Here is a 5,099-nt window from a genome sequence, read left to right on the forward strand (position 1 = left end):
AATCCAAATCGGCATATTGTTCGGTAATTAGGTCATATCTGGAGCTATAGATCTCAGATTTAGGTCTACTTTATATGGATGGAAAGGTAAGACATAGGCCTACAACTAGGGGTGATTATTTTCGGTTCGGTTCGGTTTTTATCAAAAAAAAGTAACCAAACCAAAAAAAAAATTTAAAAAAAAAAAACCCGAAACCGAACCGAAACCGGGTCAAACCGACCAGTTTCGGTTCGGTTTTTTAGGGGAAAAACCAGTTCAAATCGGTTTGGCTCGGTTTTTCTTGGTTTTGGCTCGGTTTTGGCTCGTTTTTTTTTTGTTTTGGTTCAGTTCGGTTTTTTGGTTTTTTGGTTATAAAACCGAAACCGAACCGAACCGGCTGGTTTTTTCAAAATTTTAATCGGTTTGATCGATTTTTTTTTCGGTTTGATTTTTTCAGTTTTCTCAGTTTAATCAGTTTTTTTGCTCACCCCTACCTACAACTTTCATATGGAGCCTAAGATCTAAAAAGGTAATTTTCAAGTCCAAATTGTAGCAACAACAAAGAAGCACGAATTTATCTTCCAACCCGAGCACTGTTCAGTATTTGGCCCATATTTGGAGTTCTAGAAGTCCAAATGAGCTGAAGTTTTTACACAAGAAAGCTGAGATAATTTCCTACAGCTTTCATGTTTTCAAGTGGCTCTAATTTTGACGTTATCAATTACGTTTTGGGCAAACAAGAGAAGATAAGGATTGTCATTAAGTCAAGAGTTGGTCACTTACTCATCAATTAGTCATCAAATCAATAGTTTCCAGGAATTGGCGTGTTTGCATGTGGGTTGCGTGACCATGCGATCACGAGGTTCGCATCAGAAAGGTAAGTTTCCATCTCAACCACAACAAAATCCTAAGGGGCAATATAATGCAAATGCAAGTAGTTCCAGAAGCCAACATATAGATCAAGTCAAATAAGTCATTACTCTTTGCAGTGGTAAGGTTATTGAAAAACCCTCTCTTGAACCTTATGAGAAAGACGATAAGTCAATCTCTAAGGGTAAGGAAGGGGTTGAATTTGAAAATTGCAAAGAAAAGACTGATTCTCCGCCAGCACTTCCATTTCCTCAAGCCATGACCAAACAAAGGAAAGTCAATCACAACTCTGAAATTTTTGAAACTTTCAAACAGGTAAGAATTAGTATACCTTTGCTGGATACTATTAAACAGGTTACTTCCTATGCTAAATTTTTGAAAGATCTATTGATGCGGATTAGCCTAACACCAAGCGTAATCATGCCAACAACCCATTGGAGGTGCTAATTGGGCCAATCACAAGAACTAGGGCTAAGAAGCTTAAAGAAGCATTGAATGGGCTTGTTCAGAACATATGGAACAAAATGGACCTAGAGGGGCTTGGGACATTTAAGAAGCATGAAGAACAACCTTTAATTCATTTAGTTCAGGTCCAAGAAGAGCCCAATTCATGTGGAACAAGGGGTTGATGTGTACGGCCCAATACCAGCCTTGTTAGGCTTGTCTTTTTCTACTACTATAAGGATAAAGAGTTAGCAATTTATTCTCCTAACTAAGTAAGGAAGTTGGCCATATCTTATTCCTAAAGAGCGGAGGACTATTTAATGTTTTTCCTCACTTAGGAAGGAAAGTAATTAAATCAGCAACAAAGGAGGAAATTTGTTTTCTTATTTGTCCAAGTTAAACAAGGAATTTCAAGCTAATCAAGGACATCAAAGGGGCAGCAACACAAATTTTCCAAATCAGATTTTTCCAATTTTGTTTGGGACTTCTTAAGGGTGACAAATCTGATTCTAGCTTATTTAGGATGGTATTTTCAGATTTTCAGCATTTTTAGAATTTTCTGCTTAGTTTTTGGGTTATTATTACTTATTTGGGTCAATTGTAAGTGGGCTTCATAAAAGTCCACCTAAGGGAGGTCCATTAGGGTTTCTTTAAGTTCAAATTCAGTATAAATAAAGGCATAACCAAACATGTAAAGGTTACGTAATTTTCAGATCAATAAAACTTCTTTGCTGCACTTATTGTGTGTTGGTGGGATAATCTCCCTTCCTTGGTTTTCTAAAGAACTGAAAACAACTTATCGAAGAAAACTGTCTTCGTGGCATTATCCTTGTACTTCTCATTTGCGAATCAATATTCGTTGGGTGGGGGTTTCCATTTTCAATAGTGCTGGTGCCTAGGTACATGTTATCTTTGTGTCACACTCCTATCAAACCTGATTTACTTGGCTTTCCAGGAATTGGCGTCTTTGCGTGTGGATTGAGTGACCATGTGATCACGAGGTTCGCATCATCTATGCACTGTGAAGAGGAAACTGAATGTGAAAAAGAAAGCCTTTCTAGCCGAACAAGTAAGTGCTATTCTTCAGAATAATAATACTTTGAAATATAAAGACTCTGGTTGTCCTATAATTTCTTGCTTTATTGGAGAGCATAAAATTGAAAGAGCCTTACTTGATCTCAGTGCTAGTGTGAATTTACTTCCATATTTAGTTTTTCAAAGTCTCAATCTAGGTGAGTTAAAACCAACTTCTGTAACTCTTTTACTTGCCGATAGATTTGTAAAAGTGCCTAGAGGAATAGTCGAAGATGTATTAGTACAAGTCGATAAATTCATTTATCCTGTGGATTTTGTTATCTTGGACACAAAACCTGTTGAAGCATATAATTCATTTCCTGCTGTTTTAGGACATTCGTTTCTTGCAACTTCTAACGCATTGATTAATTGTAGGGATGGACTGATGAAACTATCATTTGGAAACATGACATTGGAGATGAATATTTTTAACATTTGCAAGCAACCTGGAGATGATAATGATTTAAAAGAAGTAGATCATATTGATGAATTAGTTTATGATCAACTTGAATCTACTTTAAGTAAAAATGAGTTGGACGAATCTGAATATTTGCAAATGATTTATTCTAAGGAAGAAATCACAGATGAAAAACACAGAAAATGTTAATGCGGATCTTTTGTCAAAAGTGACAACAAATTCGACATCTAACATCACACCAATCGATGATTACTTTCCTAACAAATCCTTACTTTCTTTTAGTCCAATGCCTTGGTATAACAAAAATATCAATTTTCTTTCTTTAGGAGATTTGCCAGCTAATTGGAGTACCCAAGACAAAGAAAAGTTTTTAAACGAAGTGAAGGACTTTTATTGTGATGACCCTAACTTATTCAAATATTGTCCTGATCAAATATTTCAAAGATTCATTCCCGACAATGAGGTGTGTCATTAAACTTTGTCATTCTGAAGCATGTGGAAGTTACTTCTCGTCAAAAAAGATAGTTGTAAAAATCTTTCAAAATGGATTTTATTGGCCCACCATGTTTAAGGACACGCATGCATTCTGCAAAACTTGTGAAAATTGTCAAAAAGTTGATACTGGTCAAAAAGTTTTGTTCTATAATTCTCAACTCTATTCATTTCCTAGAGAGCTAAGATCAAGATGGAGCAATCCTTATGGGGCCTGTGATATTGAGAATTCAATGAATGACAATGTTAGTATCAAGACTTGCTTAATACTTGCCCTCATCATGGTTTTGAAACATAAAGATTGATTTCATATTTTTATGAAGGGTTAACACCTAAAGGTAAACAAATGGTGGAATTGATGTGCGATGGAATTTTTGAAAATAAAGACCCTAATGAAGCAATGAAGTACCTAGACTTGCTAGCTGAAAATGCTCAAAATTGGAATACTACAGGTACTTATGAAGCACCAGGTAAGACTCAACCTCATACATCTAGTGGAGGTATGTACAGCCTTAGGGAAGATCATGATCTCCAAGCCAAATTTGCATCTTTAGCCAGAAAAATTGAGGTACTAGAATTGAAAAAGAGTGGTGAATTAAAATTTATTGAAAAAGATGCTCTTGCAAAATTCACGTTTACTCTCAGTTTTCAAGAGAAAGGTAAGTTTACATTTCAACCACAGCAAAATCCTAAAGGGCAATACATTGCAAATGTAAGTAGTTCCGCAAACCATCATATGTAGAAAAATGATGAGTTAATCTTCGAGGGTAAGGAAGGGGTTGAAGTTGAATATTACAAAGAAAAGACTGATTCCCTGCCAACATTTCCATTTCCTCATGCCATGACCAAACAAAGGAAAGTCAATCACAACTCTAAAATCTTTGAAACTTTCAAACAGGTAAGGATCAATATACCTTTGTTATATGCTATTAAACAAGTACCTTCTTATGCTAAATATTTGAAAGATCTGTGAACTGTGAAGAGAAAACTGAAAGTGAAAAAGAAGGCCTTTTTAGCCAAACAAGTGTCATTTTTCAGAACAATAATGCTTTGAAATATAAAGACCCTAGTTGTCCTACAATTTCTTGCTTTATTGGAGAACATAAAATTAAAAGAGCTTTACTTGATTTCGGAGCTAGTGTGAATTTACTTCCATATTCAATCTTTCAAAGTCTCAATTGATGTGAGTTAAAAACCAACTTCTGTAACTCTTTTGCTTGCTGATAGATCTGTAAATATGCCTTAAGGAATAGTTGAAGATGTGTTAGTACAAGTTGATAAATTTATTTATCATGTGGATTTTATTGTCTTGGATACACAAACTATTGGAGAATGTAATTTAATTTCTGTTATTTTAGGACGTCTATTTCTTGCAACTTCTAAGTCATTGATTAATTGCAGGAATGGACTAATGAAGTTATCATTTGGAAACATGACATTGGAGATGAATATTTTCAACATTTACAAGTAACCTGAAGATAATAATGATTGACATGAAGTGGACTTTATTGAAAAATTAGTTCATGATCAATTTGCAACTATTTCTAGTGAAATTGAATTTAATGAGTTTGAGAATTTACAAATGATTTATTTTCAGGAAGAATCAAAGGTAAGTAATTGGAGACCACAAATTGAAAAGTTGCCACCACGATCAATTGAGTTTATACCTTTATGTGTTTAACCACCAAAACCTGATTCAATCTCAAATACTTATTTTTGAGAGAAATTGAAACTTTTCTGGTAATAATTTTTTCCAAACTTAATGCACATCAAGAAGGTAATTTATTACAAACTCTAAAAATGCACAAAAAATATATTGGGA

Source organism: Populus euphratica, unplaced genomic scaffold (genome assembly GCF_000495115.2).
Source record: "Populus euphratica unplaced genomic scaffold, PopEup_1.0 scaffold573.1, whole genome shotgun sequence".
Classification (NCBI taxonomy): domain Eukaryota; kingdom Viridiplantae; phylum Streptophyta; class Magnoliopsida; order Malpighiales; family Salicaceae; genus Populus; species Populus euphratica.